We start from the raw sequence: 13,707 nt of genomic DNA, 5'->3' as shown, positions 1-13,707 counted from the left end.
GTTATAAAACACTCGCATGCAACACACGCCTGAATGTAGGTCACTGGAAGGATTTCCAGTTGAGTAACAACTGTTTTTAAAAACGATTATAAAGTGTCAGTGATAATGTCTTGTCAGAACTTAACAAACAAAGTAGACAAACACACTAAAAGTAAAGTAAAATGTCATTATGTGTATTGCCTAGATTAATAGCTGGATGAATTCAGAGTGTATCGAAATCTCTAGTGCTAGACTGGCTCTTCATTCAATACATAAAAAAAAAATAGTTTTCAGCATTCTTTCTTTTCACAGACAACATAACGAGCCCAGGAGGGTGTATTCACAGGTCATCAATGATCACCCATCTCTTCACATCAGAATGCTCCCTTGCCCCTCTCCCCCAGGCCCACCCCTGCCCCTGGCCCACCCCTGCCCCTGCCCCTGGCCCACCCCTGCCCCTGCCCCTGCCCCTGGCCCACCCCTGCCCCTGCCCCTGCCCCTGCCCCTGCCCCTGCCCCTGCCCCTGCCCCTGCCCCTGCCCCTGCCCCTGCCCCTGCCCCTGGCCCACCCCTGCCCCTGCCCCTGCCCCTGGCCCACCCCTGCCCCTGCCCCTGCCCCTGCCCCTGCCCCTGCCCCTGGCCCACCCCTGCCCCTGCCCCTGGCCCTGCCCCTGGGCAGAGTGAGCTGTTAGACCTCTGGCTGTCCCCTGGTCACCCCACATAGCACATCAGCTGTGTCTGCCCGGACTGGAGGCGTGTTCACAGGAACAGGTTTACCTCATCTCTGTATGTGTTTGGTTTCGGTTCCTCTTAAGAGGAACACGCATAACTCCATTTGTTAGCACCCTCCCTGCCGGGCCTCCCCGCTCGGCAAGCGCCGGTCGAGGAATTTGAGCTGGGGGGGGGGCCGAGATGAAGAGCAGAGGTGGGGGGGGGGGGGGGGGGGAGGGGGGCTGACGGGGAGAGAGGCCGTAAAGATAAGTGGAAGAATGCAGAGGGAGGGTTGGGAGGGGAGCCATAGGCAATGGAGGTGGATGGAGGAGGGGGAGGAGGGGGGACCACTTAGAGCTCTCCTGTACGGGCCCTGGTACCAGGAAGGAGCCTCATCGGGAGTCCCACCTCAAAGGAGTCCCTGTGACTGCAGGCAGCAGCACAGAGGGCTCTGCTTGCCCGGATGACTACGATCCGTCCAGTGGAGAGCAGTTGCTACGGGTTTGATACCACAGCTGGATCCGACTTGATGTCTCCTGGATTTGGCCACATGCCTGGTGTTTAACCGAGTCTGTCAGGACATGTTGATATGTATCCAAGGACTTCAAGCCAGAGATGTTGATCAAAACTGAGTACAGTAAAGAAGACAGGAATATGTCTATCTCTCTTCCTCTCTCCCCCCCTCCCCTTCTCTCACTCCCCCTCCTCTCTCTCTCCCTCTTTTTGTCTCTCTCTCTCTCTCATTTTCAGTGCCAATGTAAACACGGCGCTCTCAATCACAGGATCTCTCAGAGGAAGCGGGGGCACGTCCCTGGCAGAGGGCTGGTGGCTCTGCCCAGGGACCTGCAGAGGAAGCGGCCCACAGCCACAGAAACATTCTGTCGTTGCAGGGCTATCAGAGAGCTCACATCCGTCAGTGCAGGAGCCCACAGTGTCTCGCACTCGACATCAATATTTGCCTGACGGTTTGACGTGGAAGATCCTATCATAACTGGCTCACAGTCATCACAACGCATTACAGACGCTTTTCGAAGTGACCACCAAGACAGAGGGAGGCTAAGTAGAGGATAATCGCTGACTCTTAGCCAAACAGCAGCCAGGGCTAGTGACACACAGGATCATTCTGTCATCGCGTTTTTAAACAAAATGTCATCTCAGCTATTAGGGTGTCATTTTTAGCTGCTGTGTCACGGCCCTAGCAAGCCCGGTGACTGATAGTTCTCCGGCTGAAGGCATTTCGGTAGTCAGGTGCAAGAGCTTTTTTTCCCACATATCTCACCCTTCGCCTGAACGCAAGCACACATCAGTCTCAGTCGTGTCTTGTGTAACTGTATGAGGAAGAGGCTGTCTGTTATTTTTGTGTATGAAAGTATCTGCGAGGTCCGTTTTTTATTTCCCTCCGACAGGCCCATTCATTTCAGACTGCCGTCCATCAACGCGCCCTGCTGTATCTGAGAGGAAACCAACCTTTCATCGAGGGCCTCGCTGTCTCAGGGGGGTGGTTTCTGTCCCAATGAACATTTCCTTCATCTCGCACAAAGAAAACGCATTGCAACTATATATCGCAGAACTGCCTTTAGTCGGCTCTGTTTTCCTGTTTAACCAATCCCTTTCATTCTCCGTGACTGCTACAGATAGCCTTGGCTAGGGTTCAGTTTAGCTTGCCAAAGAGATTAGCCTCTTGTGCTCTTAAACATAAATCTAGTGTTAAATACAAGTCACTGGACAAGTAAACGATTTAGTATCGGAGCTTAGATAGTATACAGTGTTGCTCCTTCAGATACTGTATACAACCCCTGCTGAATGACGTCGAAGCATGAGAATGTGCGTGTCTTAATCTACCTCCGGGTGTTGACATGTGAACAGCTCTAATGGCGAGGTTCGAAAGGATAGTTCTCTTTGCCGTCTCATGTTTCGAAAAATACCCCAGAAGAGATGGCGGTGAGTATGCAGAAACTGGAGATAAGATGCTCCTGTTGCTGTGAACGTGAATATAAGCTCGTTATTGATGTCCCCGTCGTGGGTGGAGATGACCCAGATCCTGATGACGAGGGCCACTCATCCTGTGAGGCTTTCGAGAGAGGCGTCATCGTCGACTCCCAACAATGGGCCTGATTGATTAAATATGACAGTTTTGACACACTCATGGTTATTGATTGGTCTTGTTAGCGGCACTGAAGGAGCCGTGAGTCTGGTTCTCCTCTGTGACATAATGCAAGACAAACCACGCGCTGCAGCTTTCTGGTCACATTCAAGTGTAAGTATTAGAGTAGTACATCCATGCAAACGCTTGGAGAAACTTCCTTGACAAGCGCATCCATAAACTACAGACGGCTTGAGTGTCTTGCAGTACAAAGAAACATTGTACAAGACAGGTTTGTGCTGCTTTTGCCGTATTACAGCCATCCTCAGTCATACTGTAAAGTTCTAGTCTGAAGGACTTCACTAAATCTTTCTGTTCCCACTTAAAAAAAAGTTTTGGAACTGTGCACTTCAGACTGTCAAAGGGTGGATGGTATTTCAGAGGTATCCATTCACTGCTAGTGAAGTTGTTGAAAAGGATGGACTGAAGAACTGTACTCGTGTGTCAATGTTTACCCCATTAGTGACAGCTCGGTGGCAAAAGGCCACTTCATATTTTCCGTGCAGCTCTCGCTGTTCCCCACACACCCGGTTCAAAAGTTCAGCCACTTCCTCGAGGGCCTCATCACATTCTCACCACATCTTGCTTTTCAAAGCTTCATAGAGAGACTGGGCCTGTCAAGGGAGATACCGCGACCCGGGATGAGTGAAGACAGGCCAGAGAGAGCTCCTGGCCTGCTGGGTCTGCTCCGGGTGGGGCTGGAGGGGAGGGTGGAGGGGGGGGGGTCTGGGAGCCAGAGCTAATATTAAAGGCTGTGGAGTCGTCCAGGGCCCCACAGCGTCCTGGGGAGGGCAGGAATTGATTGCTCAGGAAACTGATGAGGCTCCGGCACAATTAGATTGCGAGGCAGTGCTGTGAGGTGAGAGGGAGCACCGACGCTTGCCCTCCCCGCTGATGGATGGCAAAATCATAACTGCGCCGTATTAACTACACGAGTTCATCGCCGGGTTAAGGTGGGCCGAGAACCGCCGCTCTTAGTCGATTCCGATAAGACCCGTGACGCAAAATGATCGTTTTCGTCGGGGTGGCGGACAGTAATCTGGCAGGCAGGTTTGGTGGTCGCTCTGGTTCATTCAAGCTGTCAAGCGTACAGTGGAGTTTGCGCGCTGGAAGGGGGAACAGGGCGTCGGGTCAGGACTTGGCAGTGGGACTTGAACCTAAGCTCTGTGACTGTTCTCACCCCCCCCCCCCCCCCTCCTCCCCCGCCCTACGACAACAGAACCGGACCCTTTTCAAACACAATCAGTCATCTTCGGGGGCGCGGAGGACTCGGTCCTGTTACAGTCCTGCGTCCTCGTATCTCGAGCACTCCATCGATGTCACGCCTGCGGAGGGAGGAGGGCAGCCTCGGTGCATCACGCGACAGACGACCGTGGTGAACGCATTACGCACCGCACGCAGCTCTCAGGCAGGCTGCCAGGCAGCCATGTTGTTTTTGTGTTTTTTTATCACGCACGATACGAACAATCACCAGAGGGAGTGATGGTGTTAAAGGGGCGTCCCCCGTCCCCCCGTTCAGATAAGGATTATTGAAGCCCAACAGACAAACGGTGAACGTTTTCCTTCCGACGGAGACCCGCTCAACGTGTGGTCGCCAAACTATTTTCCTTCATGTTCTAAGTGTGTAATCCTGCTGGTCATTTGTTCGATGGCTCCGTGTCCCATGTGGAGAGAAGCTCTTTGTTGGAGCGTGGGAGGGGGCGGGGCGCGGGGAGGTGAAAGCCCATAGTAGCATATCTGGGCTTAGGGATTCTCTCTCATTTATCTCCATTTCTCACACACGGCGTCGAGTAATAAAGACTCGAGTGAAAACTGTGTTTATCATTGGAATGACAACATCTCCCCGATACTGTGCCGAGGAAATGTGGAAAAAAGATAAGGCTTTGCAATAACAACTCCTTTACTCTGAGGGAGGATCCAATTAGGAGAGCTTTACATCACCCTGATCAAGCGGAGGTGGGCTCATTTGTTTGGGCCCGTGGATAACGGAGTGCAGGGGAGGTCTGGTCCGGGGGAGAAGGGTTAGCAGCACTTAGCCTCTGTGCATAGATCAGCAGCGGTCTGCAGTGGGAAACCTTTCCCCCTAGTGGTTTAGACTTGCAACAGTAAGCAGAACCGGTGGAATCCACGTCATGAAGAATGCTGCATGTGGTCCTAATGCTTCGGTGCTTCTGCTTGTTCTTGTCGATGTTTTTCGTTTGCAACAGAAGCAACTGTAATTACGGTGGTCGTTGTGACAGCAGTTTCTGTCGAAACTTTATGAGTTACAGAGCGCAGTGTGCACACCGACTGTTGCTGTGGTGAGGAACAGTTTCACAGGGGTGACTTGAAATTGCCTGCCTGCCTTATTCCCTGTGTGTGTGTGTGTTTATGTGTGTGTGTGTGTTTATGTGTGTGTGCCTGAGGGTGTGAGTGCCTGTGTGAGTGCTTAATGGAGTGTATGTGTGTGTGCTGGGCTTGTGTGCTGGGTTGTTGTGCAGCAGTGTTGGAGCACCATGGGGCTTGTCTGTTCGGGTGCGCCGCTCCAGGTTCCGGCCGCTCAGCGATTCGCTGGGCTTCCAGGGGGGGGGGGAGACAGACAGACCCATGAGGGGGCCACGATGCACCGAGCCAGTCCCTCCACAGACCCCCCCCACCCCCGTGCCCTTCTGCTACTCCCCCGCTCCCCCACTCCCCCGCAGCACAGCAACACTCACAGTGACAGGCCCCCATGTTCTCCCCTTCATCCGGCGTCAGATCCCGTTCAGGGCTGGAGACAGCAGAACAGGTGCTGGCGTCGCCACAAGGGCAACGTGGACGCCTCCCCGCTCCTTCCTCAGCAAAGCTCTGTGCTGACATTACATTTTACCACCCACTGGTACATGCTATGTTTGGACCAGTCTCTTAACATTTACTCCATGCAGTGATTAATAGGTACTCGGGCTATGCAAGGACTCTATGCATGCTGTATATAACAATAAAGAAAAGTTTGATATGTTAAAGTGGCAAAAGCATGCGTGGAAGATTATGTTTTACACATGAAGCTGAACTGTATTTGGAAATAATTGAATGATTTAATGTAATTATGTAAAATAAACAGTCAGATTAAATGCACGATTAGACAAGCAATATTAAAACCTAATCAGTCCCAGATACAGCACATAGAGAGAAGTGTGCTAAAGTATACAGTGTTAAATTAGATTTGACATGCGAAAGAGTGATTCTATTCTCTCTCATATGAGAGAGAATAGAATCTGTATCCCTTCTGTGCTGCGGGCAGATCTGAGCATTGTTTGTGGTGAGCATGAATGCCGACCTCTGACCCCTGTGATGGCCCCTCCAACTCCTGCCAGGTCACTGAGGGGTCAGCCAGTCCCAGAGCCTCTGGAGATGATGTATGAGAGGAAGCTCCTCCCCCCTGGCCCAGACACTGACACACACACACACACACACACCAGCTCACACACATGCTCACACACACTCACAGACACACACACACACCAGCTCACACACATGCTCACACACACTCACAGACACACACACACTCGCACATATTCAAGGACACACACTCCTGCAGACACACAGTCACACACACATCCACTCACACACACAGATCAGTACAGTTCTATCATTTGCATGTGGCTAAGCTCAGCTAGCAGGTCTGTACCTTGGCCTTTCCCTGACTTGGACATTGTGTTCTGCTACGCTTACTCAGTCTAGATCAATTCTGCCAGTCAATACTGAACGTCATGGGCTTGAACAAATCCAATACTAATAGAGATGCATTTAGAGAAGGACACATGCCTAGGGTGGAAAAGCGCCCTAATCTGTGGACTTTCACTTTAGAATTCATTCATTAACTCTTTATTCATATTCGACATAGAAATACCGCAAACAGAAAATTACCGTAGAAGTGTTTAGTTGTGTTACAGTATTTCGGTGGTCAGAGCCAAGGAAAGGTCTGTATTTACCAGGCACAGTACCAGGCATCCAGCCATCCACAAATGATGTCAGTCATTCATTCGGACTGAGTAAATATGGGTTTCAAGAAGTGTTATGTGCAGGAAAAGAGCGAGGCGGTCTGCTTAGGAAGACTGTTGTAGTTGTTGTAGGTTTGGAGAGATTAGGCGGGAATGTCAATCCACCGTGGAGATGATAATCATGGCAGCCTGAGATGAGTGTTGACATCATTACTCATGTGTTGTGCCACTCGCATCAATCTTCTCGGTCTGTACAGATACTCCTGAGGTGAATTAATTCTTCACTCGGGGGTTCAGAGCGAGGTCACCGAGATGCACGGCTCTCCACGTGTGAGCGCGGCGCGGCAGGTAAGCCAGAGGACTCGCACAACTCATTTTTCTCTCGCTCGTTTATTTATTTATTTTCTTTGATTCGATGTATCACATGACTTAGCGCCTCCTGCACACATTCCAGCAGTCGTGGGACTGAGACACTGCATCACTGTGGCTCCGAAACGACGTTAGACCGAGATCTACGACGTCATCAAACTCCTTGATTAATGAGGATAAACAAACAAATAAACGACTGAAATCACTGTGGACGCCTGCCCAAATGTGCCCATGAAACGTCAAATGATACCCAGTGCAGCTTTTCAAAATGGCTCTTTTACTTGGGTCTGGACTGATACACGTTTGGAAAGGATGTTCCTGACGTCTCTTTATGAACACTCGGGTGACGCCATCCGACGTCCCTGCACTCGGGCCGGCGCTCTCGACTGACAGGTGGAGTGAAGGTGAAAACAAAGCGCGGATTCGCCCTCCTCGTGGGCTAAAGCGCGCACGCTGTCATCTTTACAAAGTGTGCGTGGTGGGTGTGAAGAGGGATCATTAGTCGTGTGGCAGGGGAGGAGGCAGAGCTGTTGTCAGCTACCTGCTATTTGCTTCCGCTCATTACTGTACGCGGGCTGGCGCTGGTAGGAGTGTCAACATCATTAACATGGCTGTCATTAGCGCTGTCCCGCTCGGCGCGCAGGCTCGGTCCTGCGGAGACTAATGAAGTGGCTCCTCTTGCCACCGTCTCCTCCGCCACCAGCTACTGTAAAGCCGCCGTGCGTACGGTGGCTGTGCCTGACAGAACACACGACCTGGCGTGCGGATTTTGGAGCCTACCCGGCGAACGGGGATGGCCTCTTGCTAGGTGAAACCTCAGTTCCAAAAACGGGAGCAGAGCGTAAAACAAGAGCTCATGCGCTGTTGACAAAGGTGAGAACGTCGGGAAAGACGGTTTCCTCAAGTCTTCCGGTCAGTCTGGTGAGTTGCGGACGATGTTGAAGGCGTCAGCAGGGATGGGACCCGAACAGTAACGTCGACAAGATGGCCCCCCGTGACAAGAGCTGTTCCCTCAAAGGTCCATCCCATCATTTGGCACCCCGAGAGGGATTAACACAAACACACTCTCTCACACCTTGTCGTCTTGCCGACCTGGCTGGATGTTATTGTAGCCAACTTCAAGGCTCTTTGCAGCAGCTGGGATCGCTTACAGACGTCTGGCAGGGGCCTGGATCTGCATGGCCTTTCCGTGCCCCCGACTAGAGTTTCCCGTTAGCCTTTACAGCACGGATGAGACTTCGCGGCCCGCGCTCCCCCTCTCCACCCTCTGCCCACTCCCTGACCTCCTTGCAGACGACCCGAACGGCGGAACAACCTGGAAAGCTTTCGCCGCGGACCGCCGGGGCCCGCGCCGTGTTCACGTCCGGGACAGGGCTGTCTCTGAAGGCCACAGCCGACCGCGCCGGGCTGGGGCTTGGTTTGGGGCCGGCTTTTTTGTCTGCAGGCGTCCTGTCCAATGGCAGAGCTGGGGGGGGCTTCGGCGCGGCCCTGATTTACGGCGCATCATTAAGTCAGCGCATTCCTTCCCCCCGTGGCCCAGGTGGTGGAGGGGCCACAGCCCAGGACCAGACCCAGACCCAGAGGAGCAGGAAGCCTCTCTGGGAGGCTTCCTGGGAGAGAGAGGGAGAGAGAGAGAGATAAATAGGGTTAGGGAGAGAGACAGAGAAGGGGAAGGGGGGAGGGGAGAGGAGACAGAGAGCGATCAAGATTGTAAGAGGGAGGGAGAGAGACGAGAGCAGAGAGAGAGAGAGAAACAGTGGGGGAGAGAGAGAAAGGGGAGGGAGAGAGAGGGATCGAGGGGGAGAAACGACGAGAAAAACGAGGGGGGTGAGAGAGAGAGAGAGAGAGAGAGAGAGAGAGAGAGAGAGAGGGGGAGAAATAGTGAGAGAAGGAGAGAGAGGGAGAAGGGGGGGGCAGAGACAGAGGGCAGCAGCTGCAGACCAGGGAATCCGGCCCCACGGCACGGCCATGCTGGCCCAGCTTCCCCACCCTGGCAGGAAGCACTTAATACAGACCGTCTCAACACCCTCCGCGTTCACCACGGATACGTGCGGTCTTATTTATAGGAGCAAAATCCTGTTTCCATCCCACTTCAAATGTATGGCGATCAAAGCAGAGATAGAGGTGCAAGGGAACCGAAGAAGGCACGCTGACCTTGTCAGATGTTCTACATAAGCACCACCTATTACTACAAGGCTGCCATAGATCATTTCATGATAAAAGATGTGATTCCTTATTGAAAATCAATCATAATAATGTGTTGGTAAAAACAGAGATATGTATGAAGGGAGACAACAGCTTGTTCTCATGACAATGACACAAGGCTGCTTCGCGGTAGCTCCATCAGTTCACTGAGGTGATTTCCCTCACGTGAAATCATGCGTTTACAACCTTAAAGTCTGACATTCTTTGAAACGTCTTCACTTTGTGTTTTGTGTGTTTGTTCGTTTCCCTCTCCTAATAACTCCATGTTCATTGAATGATCCCCCTCATTGCAATGAGGATCCAATGACTCTGGAGAGATTACTGGACCTGCTTTGCCCCCTAGTGGTAGTTTGAGCTGCCTTCTCCTGTGGAGGACTGGTCATGTTTTACTCAGTGTCGGCTTGTGTGCCCCACCAAAGCAGCCAGTGACAGAATACACACCACATAAACTATGCACTAAAACCTATATTTAACTCTTTAAAAGATAATTTGTCATTGTAAAGGATATTAAATTGGCAGCTCTGTAATTTTCAGGGGACTGACAGTAAAAAGAAATGAGTTGTTGGAGTTTTTAGCACTTAATGAAACTTTACAAGCGCACTTTTATGTTTACAAGGCTACAAAACTCTTGGCTGTCGATGTTCAGCTTCTTTTCAGCCATGACCACGAAACATATCTGAGTGTAACGTACTGTATGTCAGACTCGATCCCCTTAGGTACAGCCGTTCTGTTTTGTGTAAGGCGATTTATGCGAGCGAAACGTATAACTCAAATAGTTTTTATGGATGTGTTATGCGTTTGGTATGGTATAGTATGCTTCTTGAGAATCGTAAATATCACTGAATGTGTCTTTCAATAAAATCCAAACGCAGTGATTGTTTCCATCCATATACGTGTTGTGTTCATCATGGTTGGATTCACGATCAGCCAGCGAACCGCCGTGAGAAAGATGGCCGCCGCACACGACCACTTCCTGTCTGGCAGAATCTCCACCCCACTTCCTTTCCACGGGTCTCCCCTTCCTCCAGATACACGCCTTATCAGGGCCCAGTTCGTGTTTCTGTTTGGAGAAGACTTGTCTTCACCTCCAACAACCGGTGACCGTTTGCTGGGTCACCCTCGGAAGTCTTGACCACGCTCCCAGCTCTGGCTTGGCTCTCTGGCACTGCATTGGTCCGCTGACACCCTGTCCCCCTGTCCAGGTCCAGCACAGGATCACTGAGAGGGCAGCAGACCATGTGTATGTGTCTGCTGTAGAGCATGTTACACTGGCTTAAATCAAGTCTGATGTTCATCATTCCGAATTTTGAATCTGGAATTTTGACTGGAATGTATAACAACATCAAGGTTACATGAAGAGGATATATTTACATAGCAAGTGTTCAACACGTAGATAAAAGACCGTTTTTCATTATTCAATAACACATTGGTGGAATTTCTTAAAAAAATATATATAATCATATGTTAAAACTAAAAATGTCATCCCAAATTAATTTTATGTTTAAATTGTGTCGGAGTTCATGCTCAGCTTTGAAGAATGATTCACAATGCGATTGCTGTCTGGGACATTTATGATATGTGCTGAGATGAGAAACATGATAAGCTAACTATTTCACGGGTATGCAAACAACGGCGACTAAAGTAGGAGCCAGGCCGTGGACACGGACAGGTTCTCACCTCCTGCCCGTCGGTCGCACGCAGGAAGCCCACGTGCTTCACTGGAAGTGAAGCTGCTACCAGACAGGAAGACAATCTCGTATTTGTCACTGTAAGTGAATGGACCCCTGTGCCTGGAGTACTTTCTCTTAACCTTTTCTTAATTCATCTTGTCCTGTTATGAATGACTTGGAAGAATGGCTTCCTCTCATAAGTAGCTCTCAGTCTACCAACAGCACTATGTCAGGCTGCAGTGGAGAGAGAGAGAACGGGAGAGAGACAGAGAGAGAGAGAGAGAGATAGAGAGAGACAGGGAGAGACAGAAACAGTGTTGCAGTGTTTGTTGAATGATCCTGTGGTAACTGCTAGTGAGGCCGAGCAGCTGTTTCCTCCAGCGCCCCACGCGTCTCTTCTTTGAAGCCTGACAGAAATATGGCGTCGGAAAACGAATCGAACATCGCTGCCTCATGTGCTGCTTCCTGTTGTCAGTGTGCAATCAGGCGCAGGTTCAAATGGGAGGTTAATCAAATCGAAGTTATGGTAACTTTCATTACGAGCCAGATTTATGGCAACCACCTTTCAGCCGCGCAACCGCACCGGGGGCTTTCATATGAATCCGTTTGAACACAAGGCCCATAAGGAGGTGAAGGGATTGTTATCTCTTCAGTAGCAACTGTACTGGAGAGTATTTACCCTGGTGTGGACAGGCATTCAGAGGCCCCTGTTGACAAGACCATTGTCCAACCCCTTACTGTAAGGAGAGCCCTGGATCTCCCCTAAACAGCTCAGACACATATTGCAGCTTGTGGGTAAGACGATCGCTGGAGTCCAGCTGTGAGAGAATTCACATGGAGGACGCAGTGCGGGTGTCCCTCTCGCCAGCGTTGAGAGCCGAATCACAGGGTTAGCGGGCTTTGTGTCGACGCTAGCGAGAGTTAGCATACCTCCCACCGGACAGGGTTAGGGTTAGCGGGCTTTGTGTCGGCGCTAGCGAGAGTTAGCATACCTCCCACTGGACAGGGGGCCTTCCTCTTGTGTGCACAGGACATCATCACTCGTGTTCAACAACCTGACACATAGTTCGGTGGGATTGTCACCACAAGAAGGAAGTTGTAAACCGGAGAGAGGCTCCCAATGCAAGAAGGGCCTTTTCATTGGGGATAATCTCGCCTTGAAATCAGGAGGGTATCGACGAGCAGGATACACACAGAGACAAAGAACCGTCTGCCTCGACACTCCATAAAACACCGGCGATATCTGGACTCAATCTCACAACGGCCCCTTTAATCTAAGATATTTTTGATAGCCATGTGATCATATGAGCTTCTCATTGCCGTCCCCCGCGTATGAATTTCACGCCACACGAGGGAGATTGGTGCACGTGAGTTCAGGACTTGTTTATGTCCTGTTTATGCCCGCTACTTCCTGGACACTTTGGTAACCTCAACCCGTCATTAAGCGCTCTTACGTACTCCAGGACTCACACCATCGCAGCTGGCCAGGAGCTCAAACAACGCCTCATTTGCCAAGCGCTTTATTGCAGTCATATAGTCAGAGTTGTAAATGCCTGTCTGGACTGTGTATTGTTCCCGGTTGGGGAGAAAGAGCTGCATTCTCACCAGTGGTCCGGACTCACTGCCAACATCAACAACAGCACTCGCCCCTACATTCACAGCATTCAGATCCAAACTGGGAAGCATTGAATTCGAGAGCCAGTCGTTTGTGTTTATGCCTGCATGTTAATGAATCATACGGCAGGATTTTGGGGGGGGACATTGTTTTTTTTTCTGGATTCAAAAATAGGGTATAGCGCATGAAAGCGATTGATTGCTGGTGTGTGATTTGGCGGTTTTCCAGTGGGTGAGTTCAGCGATTGGCGGTTCCGCAACGCCCACAGACAGGTTTGTCATGAGAGGCAATGCCCCACCAGGGGGCCACCAGGGGGGCCAGCCCCCAATATCACCCCCTACACTGATGGATGGCCTCGGGTCCGGCCATTTGGGCGGTGTCACAGACACGTCCTCCATTAGCTGTCACATGTCCCATGTCACATAAGTGTGCTGTGACAGAGCGCAGGCACGGCTGACCTTGCCAGTTCTGGCGTTGAACCACTGAAAAATATATTTTAAACGATGTGGGAGTCACAAGTTACAACACCCTGCTCGCGTCATTCTGGGGGGGGGAAAACGATTCTCATGAAGACCCACACATTGTTTTTTGTCTGAAAACATGAAACGGTTCCCATATCAAATTCCTTTTTGTGTTCATTCTCACTCATTTGGCATAGCCACGGCCTCCCACAAGGCCTTCAGTGCAGCAGCACCTCAGGGCTCGCAAGGTGGTTCCAGTCATTGTTCAATTGTTCTGCCCCTGCTTCTTTCAGCGAATATGTTTGGTAGAGGCTCAAGTGTGAACTACAGTGCATGGCAGGAAGGAAGAGGGACAGGGTGGGGGTTGGGAGCGCACGCCATAAAACCTGGCAACCGCCCTCCTGCATTGTTCGCAATTCCAGCACAGTCTCATTGGATTCCTCCTGCGCTCTGCGTATCCTGCCGTTTCACCGGCAGTAAAGGTCTTTGTCAACCGTCAGACACAACATGTATCCTGACCAGACGGGCACTTTGCCTTTGTGTTTACCTTGAAGGTCCTCGGAGAGCATGACATCTAAAGAATTAGAAGCAATGGG

The sequence above is a fragment of the Hypomesus transpacificus genome, chromosome 23 (assembly GCF_021917145.1).
Source record: "Hypomesus transpacificus isolate Combined female chromosome 23, fHypTra1, whole genome shotgun sequence".
NCBI lineage: Eukaryota > Metazoa > Chordata > Actinopteri > Osmeriformes > Osmeridae > Hypomesus > Hypomesus transpacificus.
This window is presented reverse-complemented; position numbering follows the sequence as displayed.